This window comes from Mercenaria mercenaria, chromosome 10 (assembly GCF_021730395.1).
Source record: "Mercenaria mercenaria strain notata chromosome 10, MADL_Memer_1, whole genome shotgun sequence".
NCBI classification, from domain to species: Eukaryota; Metazoa; Mollusca; class Bivalvia; order Venerida; family Veneridae; genus Mercenaria; species Mercenaria mercenaria.
In genome coordinates, this window is record NC_069370.1 from 16,609,418 (window position 1) to 16,636,893 (window position 27,476).

Below are 27,476 nucleotides of genomic sequence, written 5' to 3' on the forward strand. Positions count from 1 at the left end.
ACTTTTTTTCATATGTAAGTCTATGTAAAACTTGGGACCCCCAGGGCGGGGCCATATTTGACCCTAGAGGGATAATTTGAACAATTTTGGTAGAGGACGACTAGATGATGCTACATACCAAATATCAAAGCCCTAGGCCTTGTGGTTTTGTACAAGAAGATTGTCAAAGTTTTCCCTATATAAACCATGTGACCCCCGGAGCGGGGCCATATTTGACCCTAGGGGGATAATTTGAACAGTTTTGGTAGAGGACCACTAGATGATGCTACACAACAGATATCAAAGCCCTAGGCCCTGTGGTTTTGGACAAGAAGATTTTTAAAGTTGAGTTCTGCATGGAATTCAATTCTTTGAACAATTTTGAAAGGGGGCCACCCAAGGATCATTCCTGTGAAGTTTGGTGTAATTCTGCCCAGTGGTTTTCAAGAAGAAGATTTTTTTAGAAAATGTTGACGGACACACGCCGCACGACGGACATTGAGCAGTCACAAAAGCTCACCATGAGCCTTTGGCTCAGGTGAGCTAAAATTTGGTGCCAGAGTTAGGGACCTTGTAATAACTGAGATAGAGTGAGAGTGCATCAAAACTTTAACCTGAAATTCTAAGTAAAAAGTGTGAATAATTCACGAAATATTGGTGCCAGATATATGGACCTTGTGTCATATGGTGTGGTTGATAATGTGGAACAACTATTTTAAGTTTGAATCAAATCTATCTAGTAACTAGAAAATGCTTTTGTAAAAAAGCGCATGTCTCCCCCAATGCAAAGTCCTATAGGCAAGAAGTCAATAGGGGTCAGGAGCGAAAGTCAAGAGACACTGATGGTTGGCTGCAATAGGGATCATCTACTTGGCATGTCCAATCATCCCGCTAAATTTCAACACTCTTGGCCTAGTGGTTCTCAAGTCACTGTTCAGGCTTCTGTGACCTTGACCTTTGATCAAGTGACCTCAAAATAAATAGGGGTCATCTACTCTGCATGTCCAATCATCCTATTAAGTTTCAACATTGTAGGTCAAGTGGTTCTCAAGTTATTTCCAAAAAATGATTTTACATGAACAGGCCACTGTGACCTTGACCTTTAATAGACTGACCCTAAAATCAATAGGGGTCATCTACTCTGCATGTTCAATCATCCTATGAAGTTTCAACATTCTGGGTCAAGTGGTTCCCAAGTTATTGATCGGAACTGGTTATCAATGTTCAGGTCCCTGTGACCTTGACCTTTAACAGAGTGACCCCAAAAACAATAGGGGTCATCTACTCTGCATGAACAATCATCCTATGAAGTTTCAACATTCTGGGTCGAGAGGTTCTCAAGTTATTGATCGGAAATGGTTTTCCATGTTCAGTCCCCTGTGGCCTTGACCTTTAACAGAGTGACCCTAAAATCGTTAGGGGTCATCTACTCTGCATGACCAATCATCCTATGAAGTTTCATCATTCTGGGTCAAGTGGTTCTCAAGTTACTGACCGGAAATGGTTTTCAATGTTCAGGCCCCTGTGACCTTGACCTTTCACAGAGTGACCCTAAAATCGTTAGGGGTCATCTACTCTGCATGACCAATCATCCTATTAAGTTTCATCATTCTGGGTCAAGTGGTTCTCAAGTTACTGACCGGAAATGGTTTTCAATGTTCAGGCCCCTGTGACCTTGACCTTTCATGGAGTGACCCTAAAATCGTTAGGGGTCATCTACTCATCATGACCAATCATCCTATGAAGTTTCAACATTCTGGGTCAAGTGGTTCTCTAGTTATTGATCGGAAATGGTTTTCAATATTCAGGCCCCTGTGACCTTGACCTTTGATGGAGTGACCCCAAAATCAATAGGGGTGATCTACTCTTCATGACCAATCATCCTATGAAGTTTCAACATTCTGGGTCAAGTGGTTCTCAAGTTATTGATCGGAAATGGTTTTCAATGTTCAGGCCCCTGTGACCTTGACCTTTGACAGGGTGACCCCAAAATCAATAGGGGTGATCTACTCTTCATGACCAATCATCCTATGAAGTTTCAACATTCTGGGTCAAGTGGTTCTCAAGTTACTGGCCGGAAATGGTTTTCAATGTTCAGGCCCCTGTGACCTTGACCTTTCATGGAGTGACCCCAAAATCGATAGGGGTCATCTACTTTGCATGTACAATCATCCTATGAAGTTTCAACATTCTGGGTCAAATGGTTCTCTAGTTATTGATTGGAAATGGTTTTCCATGTTCGGGCCCCTGTGACCTTGACCTTTGCTGGAGTGACCCCAAAATCGATAGGGGTCATCTACTCTTTATGACCAATCATCCTATGAAGTTTCAACATTCTGGGTCAAGTGGTTCTCTAGTTATTGATCGGAAATGGTTTTCAATGTTCGGGGCCCCTGTGACCTTGACCTTTGAAGGAGTGACCCCAAAATCAATAGGGGTCATCTATCCTTATGACCAATCATCCTATGAAGTTTCAACATTCTGGGTCAAGTGGTTCTCTAGTTATTGATCGGAAATGGTTTTCAATGTTCAGGCCCCTGTGACCTTTGACGGAGTGACCCCAAAAACAATAGGGGTCGTCTACTCAAGCAGCCCTACAACCCTATGAAGTTTGAAGGTTCTAGATCAAATGGTTCTCCAGTTATTGCTCGGAAATGAAGTGTGACGTACGGACAGACAAGGCAAAAACAATATGTCTCCTTGGGGAGACATAATTACTGAGATAGAGTGAAAGTGCATCAAAACTTTAAACTGAAATTCTAAGTAAAAAGGGGGGATAAGTCATGAAATACTGGTGTGAGACTTATGGCCCTTGTGCCATGAGGGTGATAATGAGGAATAACTATTTTTAGTTTGAAACAAATATATCAAGTAATTACAGAGATAAAGAGAAAGTGCATCAAAACTTTAACCAAGGTGTGGATGCGGAAGAACGCCAATGCCGGGTGGAGTAGGACAGCTCTCCATACTTCCTATAGTCAAGCTAAAAATGTCAGTTGTCCTAAAGATATTGAAAACAACAGAAGTGTTTCTATAATCAGACTGACATCAAGGAAAATAGTTTCTGTACATTTGTGCATTTTTAATTATGTTTAAGTCTTAAAACAGTAAATTTACCACATAATAATTTTACCTTTCCACATCAAGCGTTGCATGCTGTTAATGTCTTCATAAATGCAACTGGTTATTAAATTTAATGCCAGTATAATAAATTAATTGATCATGTCTTGGAACTGCTGCTGATTCTTGGTGCATGAAACCTCTTATTTCTTGTCTCAGTCAAATGACAGGATCAACAGTGGATCTACTTATTACAACAGGGGTGAGTCGGGTTATTCTGTGAAAAAGGTAAAATAATGTAACATCTCATAGTGTAGATTTAAGCATTAAGTATATAAAATGACTAAGGGCAATAACTGTTACATAAAGCACTACAATGTTTTCATTATAACAGCTGATGCAGGGATTTACTGAAGAAGGTAGGAATTGATAAGTAGAAGGAGTTTTGGGAGTTGTCCCATTTAGAACTTTTTACTGGGGCTTCAGATCATTATAATTGGGGGAAATTCCCATCTACAGGCCATTGATGAAACCCCTGTGATGACCTCTTTAACACTGACTGCGAGCTCCATCCCCATCTTCTCTTCTTCTCTTCACTCAGTTTTTTACTGGTTGACAAATTATGCTAATAAAGTTCACCTAATATATACTTCTTCCTATATTCCACAGTATGCTGATTTGAGCTTTTATCCTGTATATACAACTGGACTTCACAAATTCCCTAAAAACTGGTAGTACCGAAAAACTGAATTAAATTAACATTGTTGGTAATTCATCAAACTTACCTTGTGTACCAAAATATTTGTTTGATGTACCCATTGCTGAGCCAAATCACACACCTCTGCAGTACCTGCAACATACCTGTGGAGATAATCTATAATATAGTGCCAGTTAAATCAAAACCGACACTTGAAAATGGGTTTATCAACAAGAAATATCAACAAAAACAACACAAGTTAGCATGTTCATCTTCTAAAATGTGACTTCAAGCATTTAGTGAAACAAAGAGATAAAATTCTTCTATCAGAAAATGCAACCATGTTCATCTGCCTGGAATAAGTATGCATTTTTGTTAATATGATGATGATCTATATCTGAAAATGAGAAAAGATGCACATAAAATAACATTTCATACCTTAACCTAAAGGACAAAAAAGACAAAGGCAACAACAAAGCACTCTACATGTCTAGTTCTAACACATGATAAACACTCTCAAACTTGTATTAAACAGTTATCCAAAGGAGCAATACAATGTGTCTGCTTAATACAGGTGGCTGCTTCAAACAGGATCAAACAAGAGTTGTCGCTAAAGGCGATTAATACACCCAAGGGTCACTTTGATACAGGGAAAGTAAAATGTTGTGATCATGACCTTTAACCTTCAAGTGTGACCTTGATCTTGAACTTTTGACCTGGGTCATACACTGCAAGCAGATGGCCACAGGTTCAACTGTTTTGCACTAAAGCCAAGCTCTCTCCATATATATATATATATATTTCCTGAACATGAGCAACATGCTGTGTACAATTACTTGTGCATGATCAACCTGATTATTTACAGTATTATTCTAATGCATTTATGTACTGAGCTCATGTTATCATAAGCTCAAACTTTCTGATTCATAAGCAACATAATGTTACTGTCTTTTTGTTATATAAACTGTTGTTGAGCATGCAGTAATCAAACACTGCAATCTGGTTTTCTACTATTAATTCTCCACTCTTACCTTAGGAAGCAGAAACAAACTCAGTTTGAAACTGATTTGTCCCCTGAATTACTTTTCTAGACTGAGATCTTCAGAAAACTTCAATTATTAGAAGTACCTGACCAAACTAAATTACTAAATGGCTTCTACAGACAAAATGTTGACTTGTGCCCCTGTACCAATCAAATTACTACTGCCAGCATGATATCTACATGAAGGTTTTCTAATTACATTAACAAAACAATCATCAAAATGGGTAAAACATGAACAGCATAAAAGCTACGTTATGAATAAAACAACATAAATGCTGTTTTTTTTCAGCTACCAGTCGCATGCTGCAATCATTTGGCAACACTAAAACTGGCATTAAAACACTTGCTCCGTCATGCAGGAACCAAAACGTGATGGCCAACGCAGACTTAAACAAAAGAACAGACACAAATCTCATCAGATAACCATTCATTTGACTTTTTGCATGTTTCACATGGAAATAAAAAAGTTAATTCTCCAGCTTTCTGTCCAGCTGCCTTGCCATGCCTGTACTTTATGTAAATCGATGTACACATAAATAAAATGCTACGCTGAAATCTTTGTTGTGTTTGGTTTAAACTCGTACAAGTTTTGGTCATATGGCATCTTTTCAGCTTTTTATGCTGAAAGAAAACAAAAGATTCCCCTCTCGGCATTATTTCAGACATAGGAGAGCACCAAAGAAAAACCACCAAAAGTTCAGTAAACTCGTCAAATGGCTTTCCATACACCCAAAGTGAGGTTTCAAACCTACCTGATTAGGGGCAAGTGATGAAAAGTGGTCCCTTGACAATTGATAGGAATTATGGCAACCATGTAATATTATTAAAATTACTACTTAAAGTGGTTTCTATTTGCACTTCACAAACCACGAACATGCTTCAAATGAAAATGGAAGTTGTGGGGGTTTTAGAGTCAGATGGTCCCTGTTCAAAGGTGGTATAATTCTCGGGTTTAAAAATATTTTCTAAAATTCAAACTATTTGCATGATAAAATAATAACTTTACTCCTAAACAACAAAATCATTTCAGACATGGAATGTACAATGCAACTTTTCATGGAGATGTAACAATGCCAAAAGTTTGTTTTGCAGATGTTGTTATTATTCAAAGGGGTGTTCACAGAAAATTTACTGACTGAATAGCAACCAGTGCAGACCATGATCAGCCTGCATGGTCACAAAGGCAGAATCACTTGCTGCCAGCAGGCTAGGTCTTCTTTCCTGAAGAGAAAATATTTGACTTGAAGTGGGGGTGTTTGCTGTTGAGAGGTGTGTTATAAACAGATGTTATTGTAAGAAAACTATTCCAACTGTAAATACAGGTGATGTATATATTCTTACAGATGGTTATGGTTATTTTATTCCCAAAATCCATCACCATAAAATTCCATATTATAGTCTTCATTATGAGACAATAAATGTAATTCAAAATCAGAATAAATCTAGTAAAAAATTGTATGTAGGGTAATATTTTGTTGTGTATCTGTCAAATAAATCAGTCATGAATGGGGTTTAAAACTTTCCTGATAAGAGTCCTTCTTTTCTCTAACTGTATGAGCATGTAAGCCATGTCAAACAAAGGTGCCAGACTGTCACAAAATACGCCCGTCATCAAACTTGGCCTAATTCAAGGGGCATAATCCAAAAGCGCCTGGGGCAATTTGACTGTTTATCGAACTTGGCCGAGATATTATGCTCACAAACATTGTCAGCAAGTTTGGTGAAGATCGGATGTAAACTGTTGGACTTAGCGAGCGGACAAGGCTAAATTTGCAGTTTTTCAAGTAATTCAAGGGCCATAATCCAAGAGTGCCTGGGGCGATTTGGCTGGTTATCGAGCTTGGCCGAGGTATTATGCCCATAAACATTGTCAGCAAGTTTGGTGTTCACATACTTAGCCCCACTCTTTTATGCTCACAAACATTGTCACTAAGTTTGGTGAAGATCGGATGAAAACTGTTCGACATAGAGAGCGGACAAGGCTAAATTTGCAGTTTTTTTTTAGTAATTCAAAGGCCATAATCCAAGAGTACCTGGGGTCATTTGGCTGGTTATCGAACTTGGCTGAGATATTATGCCCACAAACATTGTCAGCAAGTTTGGTGAAGATCCGATGAAAACTGTTCAACTTAGAGAGCAGGCATGCTTTGGACGCCGCCCGCCCGCCGCCGCCACTGGTGTTCACATAATAAGCCCTTTTAGAGACGGGCGTATAAAAAAATAAAATTATATGTTTTCCCTATTATTCTACATGTACTGGTAAGAGACAGTGTCTGAATTTTTCAAACAAAGTTTGATAAATTTCTGCTGTTTATATTTTATACTTGGTATATCATTTGAAATAATTAAAGCAGCTGGTCTGAAAATGCAAGGAATGCTAACCATGTCATTGAAAAAAGGCTATGTGAAGGTCTTTTTTTCTATTTTTACCTCTGGCAGCCCTAAAGTGCAGACAAGATGAACCACTTCAACAAATTCGGAAAAAGACCATACATGGATTCTTCTGGCAAAGTTTGGTAGCAACTCATCCAGCGATTCATGTGAAGAAGAATTTAAAGGTTTTTCTAATTTCAGTTCCAGTGAACACTTAGTGCAGTCAAATGGGACCATGGTAACAAGCTTGAAAAAGGTCCATCCAAGGATGACACTGACAAAGCTCATCCTATTCACGGAAACTTGTTAAAAGGTTTTACTAGCTTTGGTAACCCCTTTGTCCAATTAAGTTGCAGTTAACTAATCAATCTTAAGAAAGGTTCAGCCAAAGATAAGACAGTTCAACTTTGGTGATGACAGGAAAAAATCATGTCCAAGGTTTTCTATTTTTTCTTTTTTTGGTAGCCCCTTAAATGCAGAACTTTAAGTGGAACCATTTGAATAAAGATAAGAACGTTCCATGTAAGCCAGAATTGCAACATTCCAAGTTTGGTGTAAATCTGACAAATAGATTCAGAGGAAAAGTTGTGTAAATAATAAAAATTGTTGCAGGAAGACAGATGCCAAACCACCAACAGTACTAATAGCTAATCATAGTAAAAACCATTAACACTCCCCTCATTGATACATTTTTTACAATTTGACCAACTATAACACAATTATGCAAGATTTTAATGGTGCTTTTGAGATTATGACAAAAATATGGTGCTAGAATGAGCTAAACAAGTGATATTAATATTTATGGTGATTGCAAAACAGTGTTAAAATATTAATCCAAAATGAGTAAGCATGCCCATAGGAATTTGTCAAATTGAACATAAAACTGAGCAGAGGAAATATTTGTGCCAAGGACTTAAAATAAGCACTGACAATTTACTTGACAAGCTGAAATTTGAAAATACAACTGAACTATGAGAGAATACTAGCATGACAGAATATTTTCAGTACGGGACAGTACGGCAGAACATGTAATGGTCAGGTAAAATATTGGTAACGATGTTGTTCGTTTATAAAATATTTCTGTGTTTTGGTGATATACTCCTAAACCTTAAGAGATTTCTTCCAAAAATGGAAGTGAAAATACGACTTCAAATTTCCATACACTAGCTGCCAATATGACAACTAAATTCTAAAGACTGCCTCCAAACATTTCTGCCAATTTTCTTTTTTTTTTGTCCTCTCCTGTTTTTGTTTTCAATCAGAAAATGTTTTTTTTTTCCAAACTAGCAAAAACCGTCATCTCCCTAAATCATTTACAGGTCAACTATGGGCATAAATGAATATCTCTTAATATGATACTATATATTACAAGATTTTATCCATTTTTTTTCTGGCTGTTTTAAAACTGCTTAAAGGATTGATAAATTACACTTTCACATGCAAATACCTCAAGCTACTTTAACAGTTTTTAATGGGCGAGGAAAATGAAGTTATTTATTTCTTTTCAAAAGGCAATGTTTCCCTCTCTTTTTAAAATTAAGAAATTTATGGGCAATATATATCATAATTTTGAGTGATATTACCCCCTTATAATAACACTTGAATACAAAAAGAAGCACATTATACTGCCCAATCTAGCTAACGCTCATTTTCAAGATGGTTTTTTACTGCCGAAAACATCATATTTTGATATACGATGTGGTACAAAATATTTAGGTACATTAATATTCCTCGATTTTCATCAATAGTAAAATTGTATATTACATTAAACAGTTTTTTGAGACTATATACAAACATGAAATATATTCATATCAGTCAACTCATATACTCAGCAAAATTTGAATACATTGCATATATAATCCCACTCTAACAGACAAATATTTCATGGGATTTCCCCAAATTAATAATTACAAACTTAATGCACATAACTCGGACAAGAGTTTGAAAATCTCCAAACAAGTGAAATAATTATTTACAATACTTTTCAGGAAATGGTATGGCCTATTTATTATAATTTCTGTATTTTTACAGTTTGGAATATTCTAATCATTCTATCTACGATGGACAAGCTGCCTATAATCAAAATGTCCTTTATTTCTCTATACTTGTGGCTCTTCAAGTTTATGAAATGAGCAGCGCCATGAGAAAACCAACACAGTGCGTTTGCGACCAGCATGGATCCAGACCAGCCTGCGCATCTGCGCAGTCTGGTCAGGATCCATGCTGTTTGCTTTCAAACCCTTTTGCAATTAGAGAAACCGTTAGTGAACAGCATGGATCCTGACCAGACTGCATGGATGCGCAGGCTGGTCTGGATCCATGCTGGTCGCAAAGCCACTTTGTTGGTTTTCTCATGGCGCGGCTCAAATAAAGTTTGGAGACCTGTCTAAAAATGTAACTTTGCCATTGGTCAATTTCATGGTGGTGCTCACAGACATCCAATCAGATGCTGGTATTTCAAAAAAGGTTTTTAATCTCTGACCGTTTGAATTGCAACTTTATTACCTATTAATTTATGAAAAATCTACAGTGTCTACTTAAAATATTTTGTTAATTGTATGCAGCAGTTTTTAAATGGTTAAGAATGTTTTTCAAAACAACAAACAGTAGGTAAATCCATGGGCTGTATCACAAAAATTCTGCATTCAATCTGACAAGAAGAGGTTCTGAATTTTTGAAATTCTTCACTGTTACATATAATTATAATTTAAACAACTAAGGTTAATTACTAATGAAAAACTTGGCAAAACAGTTCAAGAAATAAAAAAACGTTCTAAAACATACATAAAAGAAGAATGCCAGTATACAAAATTGAATAGATGATAAAGTTGCTAAAACATGTGTAATTAATAATATTATCATTTTATCTTACTATTAATTCTCCTTAAAGGGATGTTTTTGGTTTCTAGAGTCAGGGACTCAGTCGAGCAACAGCCATTATGTAACTAAGATTTACTTAGAATTATTTAATGCATTACAACAGTTTTAGTCAATCACCTGACTCAAAAAAACTACAATGTATTTGCATTTTCAGACTTAATACATTTGTGGTAGAGATGTTTTATAAAACATAATGCTCTCCATGATGGCCTGTCTGAAGCAGGTAGGTATGTAATTTTGTATGCTGTGACCTTGATCTTTGGCCAAATAACCTTAAAAATAAAAGGGGTCATCTACTGATGACAGGCAAACATCCCATGAAGACTGACAGTCAAAGTCTTCTCCGATTAGTGAGCAGAAATCATTTTCAGTACAGAGGTTACTTTGACTGTGATCTGTGATGTACTGACCACAGGCAATCATTTTATAAATTTGATGGTTGTAGGCTAAAGCATTCCTTAGTTTCTGAGCAGAAACATTTTCTGTCTTCAGGCCAATCTAACCTTGAACTTTGACCTACGAATCTCCAAAACAATACGGGTCATCTACTGCTTACAGGCAATCATCCAATGAAATTTGAAGACAGTAAGCCAGTGTTTTTTAGTCAATGAGAAGTCTTGCACTCACTGTTACCTTGACCTTTGACCTACTGACTCTAAAACCAATTGGGGTTACCTATCAACAACTGGCAAACAACCTATGTAGTTTGACTATTGAAGACCATGATAGCATTCTTAAGTAATTCAGCATAAAGCGTTTTCAGTCTCTAGGTCACTTTGACCTTGAACTTTGACATGCTGACTCTCAAAAGTATAGGAGGCATCTACTGACCACAGGCAATTATCCTACAAAGTTTGACAAATGTAGGCTAAAACTGGCTTTGGTCTCACTGTCACTTAGACACTGATCTTTGACCTTCCATCCCCAAAACAATAGGGGCCATCTAGTGACAACATGCAAAGTTTGACAATATTGGGCCAAAGTGCTCTTCAGTTACTGAGCCAAAAAGCATTTTTCTGAGGTCACAGTAACATTGTCCTTTGACCTACTTATCCCTGACCAAGTAGGGGTCATCCACTAATACCACAGACAATAAACTTATGAAGTGTTACCAATGAGAGACCAAACATCCACAGTTATTGATCAGAAACTAAATGGTATTAACTGACAGATGGACCAACAGACTGACATTGAGCAAAACACCATACCTGCTCTTCTTTTGAAGTGGGTGGAAAAATGTGTGAAATGTCAAAGAATGTTTGTTTCAGCTGAGTTGAACATTTTCAGCAATATTTCCATAAAATAATGGATGTCAGAAAACCGAGTCACTAATTCTTGGATCTTTGGAAGTTGTACTCGGCAGGAGACAATACTTCACAGTGTTAATAAGGGGATAAGGATTAATAACTAAATTAACAGCACTTAGTAAGGTGTCTGGGGAAAAATAAAGTGACATATCATCAAAAGACATTTAGAGAGGTGATCTTGGAGAAAAAAGACTAACAGCTTCAGACATATTCAAAAGATTGACACCTCACCGTGTGGGATTAAACTTACGTCTAGTGAGGTGGTCTGATGCTTTACAGCCATTTTAATTAAAGTTCTAATTAGATATGAAATTTGAGGCTAATTTATCCTTAAATAGAGGCTTGTTCACTGGACAAAATAAATCATCACAAGTTACTGGGGGTTAGACCTTATCAACCTTTTTCTTATTCTTTCATCAGGGGTGAGTGCTCAACACATAAAAGATATGAAAATAGGAGATGATTATCTATGTAGGCTATAAAAGAGAACTGTAGGGTGTCAGATGTATAAGCTAAGGAAATGGAGACATAAAGATAAGATAAAGATGTTACTAGATTCAATTACGAAGAAAAGGCCTGTCAATCAAATTACTAAAAGTGCTATTTATGTAAGAGAGCTTTTTAGAAAAACAGCTTGAAATATTCAGCACAAAAAAAAATGAATTTAATTTATGGGTCACCCAAATTGTTGAATATGGGTCCAATATCGGATAAGATTAAAGATAGGAAATGTCATTACAACTGGAGAGAGAATAATGTCATTACAAACTTGGAGAATAAGACATCAGATTACAATGTAATTACAATAACAAGGTTTCAGTGGCCACACTCACTTTATCTTACATCACTGGAGATGTATGGTCCATAGCCTATGTGTATAATTATACTTATATCAATGTATCATATCTACTTTTGCTATATTTTAAGTTTGAAGAACATTAAAATAAAATATTTACATTCACTGTGTATTTTGTATTGAAAGAAAAATGTTTAATTTCATATATATAACAGAAGTGCAATGATATCAAGGGCGGTCCTTAAGAAAACTCCGAAACCATCATTCATCTCATAAAAGTTCTAAGGTGCATCCCGGTTTAATAAAAATATGAAGATAAATTCAGATGTTTCTAGAATTACTGGCACAAATTCACCAAGTAGAAATGACAGATAAGAGTAATGATTATACAGATGCTAAAGTGAAAACACTAGCAAAGTACATGTACAGCCCTAGCTAGTCCCTATCATTTATTAACAAAACGCGATAACTGTGGCCTTTATTTACTAATACCGGATCAACCCATAACAATGAAATAGGATATCAGGTGAACACATTATATGACAAATATCTTATATTGCGAAACAGATTCAAGTAGTGGCGTGGTCTAGTGGTTAACACGTATGGTTTGTAAGCTTAAGATGCTGGTTCAAATACAGGACGTGCAACTTCTTTTTCTATTTTTTTTCCAGCAAGTTTTAACCTGGAGAAGGAATACAGGTAAAAACTATTTTTGTCATGATTTTCTGGTGCACATACACTACTGAGTACTTATTGTCATTTTTCAGAGGATCTCATATTAGAATAGACAGTGACATGAAAAAAATAGAGAAGCAATCAATAAAAAAAGAATAAAAGAAATAAAATAAATACAAAAGACGATATAAAAAAGACCTGAATAAAAAATAGAATAAGTAAAAATCCTTTAAAAAAGAAGGGCTCGAACCTATACCATACAAACATAAAAAGAGTAGAGGTCCCAGACTGTATCCGCTACACTAGAAATCCATTATGGAAAACGCACCGTATTTAGAGTTAAAAATACTACAATATACAAATTAACACCACTTATTGGATAATACACCTGCTTTACCTGTTTTTGGATTTTACCAAGTACCGTTAAAATAAAATTATCGTGATCCAATAATACCATTTCATCAGTACACCAGGTCAGTGCCCTCATCCAGGTAACAACAACTTTGACAGGTCATCAGTATTGTCAGCTTTTACCTATCTTACCTGTCCATACCTTTTAATTTATTGAATTCTTTCTCAAAATCTATTTGAAAACACTATGGAAAGGAGACTGGCTATGAGGGCTACTGAAGACATTAAATTTTAATGGTTTGCAAACTTTCATTCATTTTCCTAATGATCTTATGGTCAAACTGAGATGGTCGGACAGTAGTCACTGAAGATGGACAGATATAATTATGGGTGCATAAAGGGTCAGAATACATTGTGAAAGGCAAACAAGGTGATTGTGTACTAGATGAAATACTGACACAAAAAATATGCAAAGAAGACACCATGCTGAAAGAACAAAATACATTCAAACATTTGATACTTTGATATACAGCATCTGCAGAGGTTTGTTGTTATTTCTTGTCCTTTAACCTTAAGTCTGCTGGTGGCATGCGACCAGTGCAGACCAAGATCAGTCTGCCAAAATTGCATGATGGACCAGTTCATTCTAGAAATTTAGCAGGTTGAAGGTTACAATGAATCCAGTCACTGATATTTTGTAATACTGAATTCCTGTCACACGGAATTGTGAATATCTGATATACAGCACTTAAGGCTTGGCAAAAGGCAGCTTGAGATCTTAGCAAAAGCCAATGTGAAGGCTTAGCAATGGATATTGTGACTTCTAGCATATATGATTGTGAAGGCTTGCCTTGGGTATTGGAGAATATCTGGCATAAACATTGTGTAGACTTTCCATAAGTCATTGTGTAATGTTGACAATTGCTACATTACAAACATTTTACGAAAGTTGAGCACTGACCAAACTGTGAGTATTTGGCACAACAAATTGTTAATTTTTTGCACAGGTCATTGTAATGAAGGTCTGGTAAAGGACATATGAATTCTTAGCATAAGACATTGTAAAGGCTTGCTAATTTACAGTATAATAACTATAAATTCCTGATACAGTGTATTTTGATTTAGGTTTCTTTAGGACATTGTGATTTCTTGGCATAAGGAATAGTGAAAGCTAGGTTTAGTATTTTGTCATGGCTTTCTAAGCGTATGGCAATTGACAATGTGATGTCTTGTCACTGGCATTGTGAAGGATTCGTAGAGGGCAATTTGAAGGCTTGGTATTGGACATTCTAGCTACTGAAAGCAATGACAGATTCCACCAGATCGCATGACTTCAAAAACAAGATGCAAAGCAGTTATAAAAACTTCACAAAATAACAACAGTTACTGCTATCTTCAAATTTATTTCTTTCAATTATTTTTACACGTAACTGCCAATCTTAATTCTCTCAGAACATTTTTTTTGTCTTGATTCTCTTAAAACTGTTTTTCCATGAGCAATGTTTTTTTATAATCTAATGACTATTAAAAAGATTGGAACCAAATGGTATTAAAAAGCAGTGTTAGAGTGCTCTCAATCAAAGATACAGACTTTCACAGGCTGTCAACAATTTGAAATTTTATCAGATTTTCTGTCAATTAAAGAGAATGCAGTTCCAGTCACTAATGTAAACCTCAATGATTAAGTCAGTTATCTTAAGAAAATGAAAGTGAAGGGAGTTTTCAGGAAGTCTGTGGTCTTATTTAGAAGGCAAACATAAAAGGATACAGCTTGGTTAAAGTTGAATGCAAAATTGGTCTAGAGGGATATGAGGGGATAGCTCCCCTGGAAAATTGTTGGTCTGTATACATTTCAGGCACCTTTTACTTAATTTTTTGCATATTTGTTTTTTCCTCAGCAAGACAAATGTTCAGGAACATGCCACCAATGCCTAAAGGGAGCCACCCAAATGGCATGTGCCCCATAAAGTATTTACCATAAGGCTTTTGTTTGAATATTCATAATATTGTGTCCAGTATGAAGAAATAAAACCAAACAGGCCAAAGGCATGTTAGGAATGCAAAGGCACAATATCCAGATTTCACTAAATGCTGAAAGAATCATGCTAACTTTTTCATCAACTCCACATATTGTTTTAATCTACTGTGCTTGCCTACTTTTGTTGTTTTTTTGTTTTCAGGAAAGGAAAGTTGGTTAATGGGACCTAATTTTAAACACCTATTACGATATGCTTTTAGCTCTCATTAATCCTTTATTTGTTACTACATCAAGGCTGTGATTCCTCACCATACCAACTGCCTTATTTCTTCTTATTCCTTGACAATCTGCCCACCCCCTTGACAGCCTTGAGGCAAAGCCTCTACTTACAGAGTGGCAGGCTGCGAGTTTGATCCTCAAAGACATGAGAAATGATACCAGTAGCTCCCTTGCTTGGCACTTAGTACTAAGTACTTAATTAAGTTGTAGGATTTATTTCACAATCTATCTAAAATAAAATACTATAATATACTGCTAGACAACAATGTTTTTCTTAAATATTGTGTTAAAACAGCAATGTTGTTATGCTGATGCACACCTATTTAGTCATAGCCTGTGTGGGTTCTTTGAATCAAGACAGCAATGAAGGTCGAGATCTTACTGATGCAAACATTCTAACCAAGTTTCATTAAGAATGGTCCAAACATGTTATTACCTCTAGAGAGTTAAAGTAAAACTGTTGACAACACATGAAACACAAAGGATGGACAACAGATGCAGGGCAGCCACAAAGTGCTCAAAGTGAGGTAAAGAAACCATGGAAATGCTGAACAACTTTACTGAGGGCACAATTCATGGACACCCGTACTCCAGCTGCATTTCTGCAAAGAAGAATGCCAAATGTCTGTAAGATGTTCAACATGGTTAGAACAAGTTACAGAAATGCTTGAAGCAACACAGTTGCTCCAAGTTTTCATTGTCTCTTAAACATTAGCTGAATTAACTTAAAGGTTGAATAAAGGCATTCCCTCTTTTAAGATTACTATATGGGGCTGTGTTACTGTCAACATTTAACAGTCCAAAACCAGCTCCAGCCTTTGTCATTCCATGACAATTCAGTATGTACCAGGCCAGTTTTCAAGCCTAGAAGCTTTCTAGTGGAGTGATCTGAATCCTTGTAGATCTGTATTTTCTTACAGCATAATTTATATAATGAGTCTGGTAATAATGTTATGTTTACCTTTAGGCTTATAACCTGCCCTAGTGTATGTCTTGAAGCTTTTACAACTGTGTGGGAATTGTACATTTTTTCTCAAGTTTCTCATAAAGTACAGTGCAACATGCTTGTAGAATTAATTGAAAGCAAACCTCAAACCAAGAAATAAACTAACACAGATGCAGTGATAGCTAAAACATTAGTCAATTAGATAGAAAAACATTAGCAGAAAGGCTGCATTGTATGCACAAAATATTGCCAATTAGAAGATTTACAAAAAACTAGATGTGTCAGCAGGATATTGGTTCCCCACTACCGCCTTTGTATGAATGTACATCACTCGTTTACAATGGAAGGACTTGTGTTGGTTGATGGGAGGGGGTGCTGGCTGGTGGGCTGTTGATGGGACGGAGTGCTGGTAGGTGGGATGGGGTCCTGGATGATGGGTTGGTTCAGGAAAGGCGGGGATGCAGGTTGATGGGGTGAGGGTTGGTGGAGGTTGGGGTGCTGTTTGATGGGCTGGTCGGTGGTAGTAGGCTCTGGTAAAAGTGCATTATGGAGTATTCAAAATGCTTATTAAACTGTAAAATTCTGCAAACACATTTCTAATATTCTGGCAACCTGTATTTTCTGAAAGTAATTGCAGTTATGTCAATAGATCTAGCTATCTAATTTACCAGTTCATTAATTTGTGTAATACACCTTATATTCTTGCATGTTATGTTGATCATAATTTCTTCTTCATTAGTTTTCAGTTTTATTCTAGAACATAACAATTCCTGGACATTCTGTTTTACTCGTACTTACACATGTCAATGCTGCATAAATAATACAAGCCAAGATATCTTTCCAGGTAATTTGCTGCTAATGCAGTGTGCATTACAAAGTGCTTCCAATAAAAGTTTTTGCAGCTTTGATTATTTCTTTACAATTTTTTGTTTTAATTTTGAAAAATGTAGATAAATTTCTATTTTAGTTCTATCATTTGACAGATAAATCTATTTGTATCAGAGCTGGGGCTGCCTTATCTTATTTTGAGACTTGCTACTGAATTTTCTTGAATGATTTTGCATAAAAAGCTACACAATGCATGATATAATGCACATTTGGTTAACAAGAGAGCAACGAAGGTCTTATATCACCCACCTGTTCTACTTCTTAATCCAGGTAACACAGCGTCCAATTTTACCTTTTATTTCATTAAAACAAACATTTTGACCATGTTTCATGAAAATCAAGTAGAATGTTAACATTTTTTTATATGACTGGACCTAGTGACACTTAGATTCTATGAATAAAGTATAGCCTCTATTATGTAAACATGATTTTTCCATACATAAACTCACCTAGTGGCCTTGTTTTTGTCTTGAGATGCAGCATTAACATGTTTTTTTTTATGATCTGACCTTAAATGATCTTGTTTTTGACCTGAAGTAACCAAGTTCAGTATTGACCTAGACCATATAGAAATAAATATTCAAACAAAGTTTCATAAAGATCAGGGAGAAAGTGAGACTTTTAGAGTGTTAACAAGAATTTTTTCTATAATCTGATGATTTTACTTAACATTACCTAGACATCAGAGACAATGATTCTAACAAAGTTTTATGAAGATTATCTAGAAAGTGTGGCCTCTAAGGTAGTACTGTTATATCATTAGACCTATTGACCTAATTCTTGACCTTAGTATACCAAGTTTCAAACTTGACCTAGATTTCAGAGACAACATTCTGGTAAAGTTCTATCAAGATCAGGTAAAAATAAGACATGTGATGTGTTGATAAGGTTCTCTCTTTTATTTACTTAGTGACCTAGATTTTTACTTTAAATAACCCAACTTTAAACATGACCAAGATTCCACAATTTATAACATTCTGACAAAGTTTAGTGTAGTTCAGGCAGACAATTTAGCCTCTAGTGATAACAAGGCTTTCCTATGATTTAAAACAGTGACCTACTTTTTATCTCAGACATTCCACTTACAAACTACACCTAGATTTTATAACAAGAGAGCCATCATGGCCCTATATCACTCACCAGAGTTTATCTGGCTAACTGACCTAGTTTTTAACCCCAAATGACCTAGTTTCGAAATTAACCTAAAGATCATCAAGACAAACATTCTGACCAAGTTTGATATAGACTGAGTCACAACTGTTGCCTTTAGAGTGTTCACAAACTTTTCCTTTGATTTGACCATGTGACCTAGTTTTTGATCCCAAATGACCCAGATTAAAACTTGACCTAGAGATCATCAAGAGAAACATTCTGACCAAGTTTCAAAAAGACTGAGTCACAACTGTGGCCTCTAGAGAGTTCACAATCTTTTCCTTTAATCTGGCCTACTGACCTAGTTTTAGACCCCACATGACCCAGTTTCAAATCTGCCCTAGAAATCATCAAGACCAACATTCTGACAAAGTTTCATAAATATTCGGTCACAACTGTGGCCTCTACAGTGTTCACAAGTTTTCCTTTGATCTGGCCTACTGATCTACTTTTGACCCCACATGACCCAGATTCGAACTTTACCTAGAGATCATCAAGATAAACATTCTGACCAAGTTTCATAAAGATTGAGTCAAAACTGTGGCCTCTTAGAGTGTTCACATTTTTTCCTTTGATCTGGCCTACTGACCAGTTTTTGACCCCACATGACCAGTTTCTACTTTGACCTAGAAATCATCAAGACAAACATTGACAAAGTTTCATAAATATTGGGTCAAATTGTGGCCTCTAGAGTGTTCACAAGCTTTTCCTTTGATCTGGCCTACTGACCTTTTTTTTGGATCCTACATGACCTAGAGATCATCAAGACAAACATTCTGACAAAATATATAATGATTGAGTCACAACTGTGGCCTCTAGAGTGTTCACAAGCTTTTCCTTTTATCTGGTCTACTGACCTAGTTTTTGACTCCACATGACCCAGATTCAAACTTGACCTAGAGATTATCAAGAGAAACATTCTGACCAAATTTCATAAAGATTGGGTCACAACTGTGGCCTCTAGTGTTCACAAGCTTTTCCTTTGATCTAGCCTACTGACCTAGTTTTTTACCCCATATGACCCAGTTTCAAACCTGACCTAGAAACCATCAAGATAAACATTCTGGCCAAGTTTCATAAAGATTGGGTCACAACTGTGGCCTCTAGTGTTCACAAGCTTTACCTTTGATTTGACCGGGTGACCTAGTTTTTGACCCCACAGGACCCAGATTCGAACATGACCTATAGATTTATCAAGACAAACATTCTGATTAATTTTCATGAGTTTCAAACTTAAATTGTGGTCTCTAGAGTGTTGACAAGATTTTCCTTTGATCAGGCATAGTGACCAAGTTTCGACCCCACATGACCCAGTTTCAAACTAGACCTAGAAATCATCAAGACAAACATTCTGACCAAGTTTCATAAAGATTGAGTCAAAATTGTGGCCTCTAAAGTGTTCACAAGCTTTTCCTTTGATTTGACCGGGTGACCTAGTTTTTGACCCCACAGAACCCAGATTCGAAATTGACCTAGAAATTATCAAGACAATCATTCTGACCAAGTTTCATAAAAATTGGGTCACAACTGTGGCCTCTGAAGTGTTCACAAGCTTTTCCTTTGATCTGGCCTATTGACCTAGTTTTTGACCCCACATGACCCAGTTTCAAACTAGACCTAGAAATCATCAAGACAAACATTCCGACCAAGTTTCATCAAGACTGAAACAAAATTATGGCCTCTAGAGTGTTCACAAGCTTTTCCTTTGATTTGACCGTGTGACCTAGGTTTTGACCCCACATGACCCAGATTCGAACTTGACCTAGAAATAATCAAGACAATCATTCTGACCAAGTTTCATAAATATTGGGTCACAACTGTGGCCTAGTGTTCACAAGCTTTTCCTTTGATCTGGCCTACTGACCTAGTTTTTGACCCACGTGACCCAGTTTTGAATCTGACCTACAGATCATCAAGACAAACATTCTGACCATGTTTCATAAAGATTGGGTCACAAATGTGGCCTCTAGAGTGTTCACAAGGCAAATGTTGACGGATGACGCACGCCGATGTACGCAGGACAATGACCGATCACAATAGCTCACCTTGAGCACTTTGTGCTCTGGTGAGCAAAAAACAAAGTTTTATGAAGATCAAAAAGAAAATGTGACCTCTAGAGTGTTTAGAAAGTTTTTTTCCATGATTTGACCTAGTGACCTAGTTTTTGGAAAGATTTATAGTGAAAATAACTAAAATGTAGCCGTTAGAGTTCAAACATATTTTCTAAGGTTTGAACTAGTGACTTAATTTTGAACCAGTTTTAAAATTGACCTTGGTTTCTCAGAAACAAACATTCTGCTAAGATTAATGATAAAACAGTAGAAAAATGTTGCCTCTAGAATGTGAACAAAGTTTTTTTGATCATTTGACCTGGTAACTTAGTTATTTTACTCCAGTTAATCCAGTTTCAAAATTGTCAGGGAAACATTATGGCCAAGTTTCATTCAGACTGGGCCAAAATTGTGACCTTTGGAATTTATGATGACGATGATGGATAATGACAGACCATGAACATGGGTATTAGGTCAGAGACCACCAATTCAAAAAAGTACAGGGAACTTACTGGGAATGAGGTAAGTGTATACCTGGAAATAAGGTAACGTCTGTGCGTTCTGATTGGTCAGTCATGTAAACAAACCCAGGAAGTGATTATTTTTTCAAAATTGATATTTTTTCACTGCATTTACAGTATTTTATTATACATTTTGACAAAATTTGCTACATTTTATGTGTATTAAAAAAAAGTTTTATCAAACGAATTTCTCCCGCCATGTCAATGATGTAAACAGGGGGTCATCTCATTCACACTGAAAATTAAATAAATAAAGTATCACTATTCATATGTTTTTCGTCTGATATTTTGGTAGAACTAAGATAGTTCTTGAAAAACTTGTAATTAGATATACATGTTTCGATGTATGGAAGGCTGTACACGCTATAATGTTACAATGTAAGTCTATGGGAAAACAATTGGTGGTCTCTAACCTATAATAGAGCTAAAACATGACTTTTGTCGGAAGTCATCACAGGTAATGTAAATGGCCACAAATCTGTTGTAAATGATGTAGAAAGACGTTTTCGTGCAAAAATAAGCGTGAAATTTGATTTTTTTTTTTAAATTTTGGCCTCTTTTTTTAACAGGTGTGCCCATTTTTTATCTGAGCTTTTTGACCAAAAAGGATCATTTTTATCTCTGTAATGTTAGAGAATGATCAAAATTATTAGACCTTATTTCTATTTTTTACAGAATGAATCGTATTTCAACTTGCAAGTCAATCAAAAGCAGACAACTGAAATTTTCACGAAAAATTGCAATCTCATGACGACAGGGACGGAGTCTGGGCATATAAATCGACAGGGGGTGACCTCAGTAAACTGTACATATCTTTCTTAAAACTGAACATTTCTTGATGAAACTTTGTAAGACCTTTGGTATTGGATCATGTTTCACAATATCACTGTAAAATTGGAAAATGTGATACGAAACATTCATCTTTAGGTCAGAGACCACCAATTCAAAAAAGTACAGGGAACTTACTGGGAATGAGGTAAGTGTATACCTGGGAATAAGGTAACGTCTGTGCGTTCTGATTGGTCAGTCATGTAAACAAACCCAGGAAGTGATTATTTTTTCAAAATTGATATTTTTTCACTGCATTTACAGTATTTTATTATACATTTTGACAAAATTTGCTACATTTTATGTGTATTAAAAAAAAGTTTTATCAAACGAATTTCTCCCGCCATGTCAATGATGTAAACAGGGGGTCATCTCATTCACATGAAAATTACTTAAATAAAGTATCACTATTCATATGTTTTTCGTCCGATATTTTGGTACAACTAAGATAGTTCTTGAAAAACTTGTAATTAGATATACATGTTTCGATGTATGGAAGGCCATGCACGCCATAATGTTACAATGTAAGTCTATGGGAAAACAATTGGTGGTCTCTAACCATCAGATTACCTCCCTACAGGACTACCACTGAGCACCATGTTAAAACGGTGAATGCCTAGGCTAACCACTGTCAAACCATGGTGTGAATACTGTTATTATCTAACCATTCTCAAACTTGGTACCACTTCCATAGTATATGATGCATCACTTCAGGCTTCTTTCTGCACATTTTTCACCAAGATGACAATAGTTAAACATTAAATCACCCACACTGCATAAAAGTATGGCTGCTTCATGAAAGCTTTGTAACACAGTTTTCAGTACATGAAAATATAAATCAAAATGAAAACAGAGTTACTTGGCAGATTTATGGAGGAATAATTAACTTACAATTCAGAAAAGATATAAAAGTCAGGAAAACATTTCAAGACATAAATTGAAGTTTTAACATAAAGAAAACAAGTTAATAATGAAAATATAGCATGGATTTTTTATAGAGGCAAGTTCATCACCTAAGCTATTAATATGAACTTTAGTGTTATTCAGATTTGTTTGTTTTGTGGGGCTAAGAGTCATACAAACACAATTAAGGTTACATGGTGACTAATTACCAGCTTTTGATGATGGAGGAAAACACAGACAAGCAACTTGATAGAACAACTAACAGCGATTTTCTTCTTCAAATGAAGAATTCTACATTTCAAACCCACATTAGTGAGGGGTAGGTGATTTGAAATCAGTGACCTAAACCACTCCCTCACAGAGGTCCCCTAACCACTGTCTTCATGACCATGGTCAACCAATAAGCATTGTCTTAAAGGTCCATTACTAAGGGAAAGTGAGTTGGCAATTTTTTCATAGCCAGTGCATAGACTTCTGCAAGACACTAAATAATGAAGATTGGCAGGTCAAAATTTACAGAAGGTCTTTGGAACTCAAAGAAATGTATGTGTATTATGTTGAAATTTCAATGAATCGACAGAATGACCCCCAGGTCTTTTTAACTTTCTTCATACTTCATAGAAAAATAATTGTACATATACTGCGATTTATTTCGAATTTCTACATACCAACTTTCATTTTCCAATAAAATGAAATAGTTTCTGTGCTTTTTAAAAGAAATTAAAATGTTCACTTTCCTTAGTATTGGACCTTTAATGACCATGGCCCACTATGCTTTACCACTGTCTTAATGACCATGGTCAACCATGCTTGACCACTGTCTTAATGACCATGGTCAACCAATAACCACTGTCTTAATGACCATGGTCAACCAATTAACCACTGTCTTAATGACCATGGTCAACCACGCTTAACCACTGTCTTAATGACCATGGCCAACCATGGTCACCAATAATCATTGTCTTAATGATTATGGCCAACCATGCTTAACTGCTGTCTTAATGACCATGGGTCAAACAATAACCATTGTCTGAATAACCATGGTCAACCAATAACCACTGTCTTAATGACCATAATCAGCCAAAAAACATTGTTTGATTGACCATGGTCAACCAATAACCACTATCTCAATGAACATGGTCAACTCATATGAATAACCACTGTCTTAATGAGCATCATAAGTCAGCAATGCAAAACCATGACCATAGTCAAACATGCTGGACCATTGTGCAGACTGTGCAGCAAACATTATCTCTTATCCTTCATAACAGAGTGTTGGGTATTTCTATGATTAACTCTTGTTTTTGGGAACCATTTTCATACTGTTTGAAGGTCTGTTTACATTTGACCAATTGTGGACAAGGGCATAGTCATAGCTGGACCAAACCCCAAGTATCTGTGTTCTTGGATATATAGAAACCATGACTGACCATTGTCAACCTTAGGCCATACAACCATTCACGAAACCCACAAACAAAAGAATTCTTGACTTCCCAAGTAATTGTCATTATATACTAGTTTCATTTGTACCTACACTTAAAGGGAGGCATTCGCTCACATATCAACATATCATTACTAGAGTAAAAGACTGCCCTTTGCTAATAATCTTATTAACCACCATGGTTCTATAGACTATCCAACTACTGTCATGATAGGTATATTTGTTAAAGTGTATGCCAGAAATGAAAAATGTATCAATATGTATTGGAATATATTTTCCAGATAGTAATCATTGCCAATAATATGTTCAATTTTCCCCAAGCAGAAACAAAAGACAAAATAATTATATTACTACAAAAGTTTGTGTAGATTATAATATACATTACATCTTGTAAATTTGCATTATGACGCCTTAAATCATAATAGTAGTGTTGTATTATTCAAGAACTTGATACTGTCTTTAATGCCATGTGCAATACAAAATATTCCTCCTCATCAACTAACATTAATGGGTACGACTGCTTCTTAACAGATCTTTGAAGTTTTGAAAAAAAAGTATGATAAAATATTCTATTTTAGTAAGTCTATTCATCCGAAAAATCTATTTGTATCAGAACTGAATCTATTTTTATCAAATTTTGGAACTATTTTCACATTGCAGCTGCATTTCTCTCAAGATGCATATGCACATTCATATCTCAGTGCATGATGGAATGCACTAAGACAAAAAAGTATTGTACGCAGCCGGTGCTGAAGACAAGCAGTTACTGTGACCAGATCTCAGACTGACTGGCTATGAAAATAGCTATTTTTCATTGCCAAAACTAACATCTTTAGTTTATTTTAAAGATATATTAGACCTAAAGTCATATCTGAAAGTATGAACATTTACACGACAGTACCAATGTAAAAATAAATTAACAGTACTGTATTTTAGGTTTAAAATAGTACAAACCAACTGTGCACTGAATATCTTTAACATGTAATTCACTACCTGCACATATAGCCAACATTTTGGATTTCTCAAAAATGCTTTACTGTATATCCCCTAGTAAAGAGGTATTCATCCATCAAGGTGTCTTTACTAGAGGTTATACCGTATACTACTTGTAGGAAACTGCCCTTTGCTGTTATCAACCATCACTGTTCCATAGGCTATCCTTAGGCTATCCCACTACCATGCTGACATATATTTCTTAAAGTGTTCTTTTAGCAAATTAGTTTTGTGCATGACAAATCATCATGAAAAATGCATCAATATGTATCAGCACCTGTTTTTCAGGTAGTAATGATTGCCAATAATATGTTCCATTTTCCCCAAGGCTGAGAAGAAAGACAAAATAATATATTATCGTTACAGTTTTAGAGAAGGGGTAAAAAATTTATATAATCCCATCATCAAAGCCTTGGTTAAAGTGCATTCTTGTAGATTATTCAATCCTCTACAGAACTGTACTCTGAAATTCTGCAAAAATGCTTCCAATATCTGTGGCAACCTGTATTTTCTTGAAGTGTTTGCAGTTACGTCATTCTGCGGTGAAACAGCAATCCAATTTACCAGTTCATTAATTTGTGTAATAGAGAGAAAATAAAACAGCTTATCTTCTTGCATGTTATGTTGATCATAATTTCTCCTTCATTAGTTTCCAGTTTTATTCTAGAACATAACAATTCCTGACCATTCTGTTTTACTCCTACATACACATGTCAGTGCTGCATAAATAATACAAGTGGAGATATCTTTCCAGGTAATTTGCTGCTAATGCAGTGTGCATTATAAAGTGCCCCCAATTAATCTAAATCAGGCTATAATTGTTTGTTTTTTACATTGAAAAGTAAAGTTAAAAATCTATTTCAAGTTCAATTATTCAAAAGAAATATCTACCTGGATCTGGACTGGGTCCCTTTCATCTAATTTCAAACTGTGGATGCAGACTTTCCTGAAAGTATACTACATAATTTTATTTTATTTTATTTTTTTTTATGTATAAATTATATATTTATCATACTACAGTAAGGAATGGTTTAAAAGTAACATGAGTATACTGAATATCAAATAAGTAATTATGGTGTTGTCATAAATTGTTCATTTTAAAAATATAAAATCCTTTTAAAATGTCACGTTTTCACGACCCTGAAACAAAGTTAGTATCTAATCTGAATGTCAATCTTGAGATTAAAGTAAATTAGACCGTCTAGCAACTGAATTTTGGATAAAATTTCACTTGGGATTTTGTTGTTTTTTCTGCTTTTTTATATTTTGGAATTTAAAGACCTTTTTCAGTGTCATATGAGGGCGTAATAATTTTTAAATGCAAAATGGACACAATCGGATGTCCTTGGGATTTAATCACAGGTTTAAACAGTGCAAAGTGTTCTCAAGTCATTGACCTGAGAAAGCCTGCTTTTCTCAGACAGGCTTTATCAGGCAGTTGCTATAGTAATGTCACTATTGTCAAAATCACTGTTTCTAATTCAGCTGGGTTCATCAACTTTCCATTTATCTTGTTACTTTCAGTTCATGAACCCCTGGTTCATGAACTATGGTTCATCAACTTGATGAATAGTTGATGCCGCAAAAAGTCCCATTTGTAGTTGATGAACTGTTCATGAATAGTTCATGAATAGTTCAATAATTATTCATGAACTGTTCATCAAATTCATGAACCTATCAATTCATGAACTTTGATGAACACATCCAGTTCTTGATTTTTATGAACCTGTCCAGTTCATGAACTTGATGAACCACGCTCATGAATTTTTGATGCCGTAAAAAGTCCCATTTGTAGTTCACGAACTTTCAGGAACTATTCGTGAATTGTTCATGAACAAAGTTCTGGAATAGTTCAAGGATTATTCATGAACTGTTCATGAATTTCTCAACAGGGTCTAAAGAAACAAGAGCTGTCTCCATAGGATGACATATGCCCCTGATGGCACTTTGAATGAGTAGTTATGGCCGATGTTAGAGTTTAGGACCTTTGACCTACGGAGCTGGGTCTTGCGCGCGACACGTCGTCTTACTGTGCCACACATTCATGCGTAAGTATTTTAAAATCCATGCATGAATGACAAAGATATGGACCGGACACGCCCATCAATGCACTATCATGAAAAATGACCTTTAACGTCTAAGTGTGTCCTTGACCTTTGAGCTACGGACCTGGGTCTTGCGCGCGACACGTCGTCTTACTGTGGTACACATTCATGCCAAGTTATTTGAAAATCCATCCATGGTTGACAAAGATATGGACCGGACACGTCCATCAATGCACTATCCTTTAATGTCTAAGTGTGACCTTGACCTTTGAGCTACGGACCTGGGTCTTG

At 35.9% G+C, this 27,476-nt stretch overlaps 1 long non-coding RNA gene across 1 annotated transcript in view; it reads right to left on the reverse strand.

Annotated features, from left to right (window-relative positions):
* The window catches only part of LOC128559785 (uncharacterized), a 33,146-nt gene extending 7,037 nt beyond the window's left edge, over positions 1-26,109 (reverse strand). The window contains exons 1-3 of the long non-coding RNA XR_008372639.1: positions 26,032-26,109; positions 3,825-3,900; positions 3,113-3,316 (exon numbers count right to left, since the gene is read on the reverse strand). This is a non-coding gene — a long non-coding RNA (uncharacterized LOC128559785). The remainder of the gene's footprint in view (positions 1-3,112; positions 3,317-3,824; positions 3,901-26,031) is intronic.
* Positions 26,110-27,476: the final 1,367 nt, after the last annotated feature.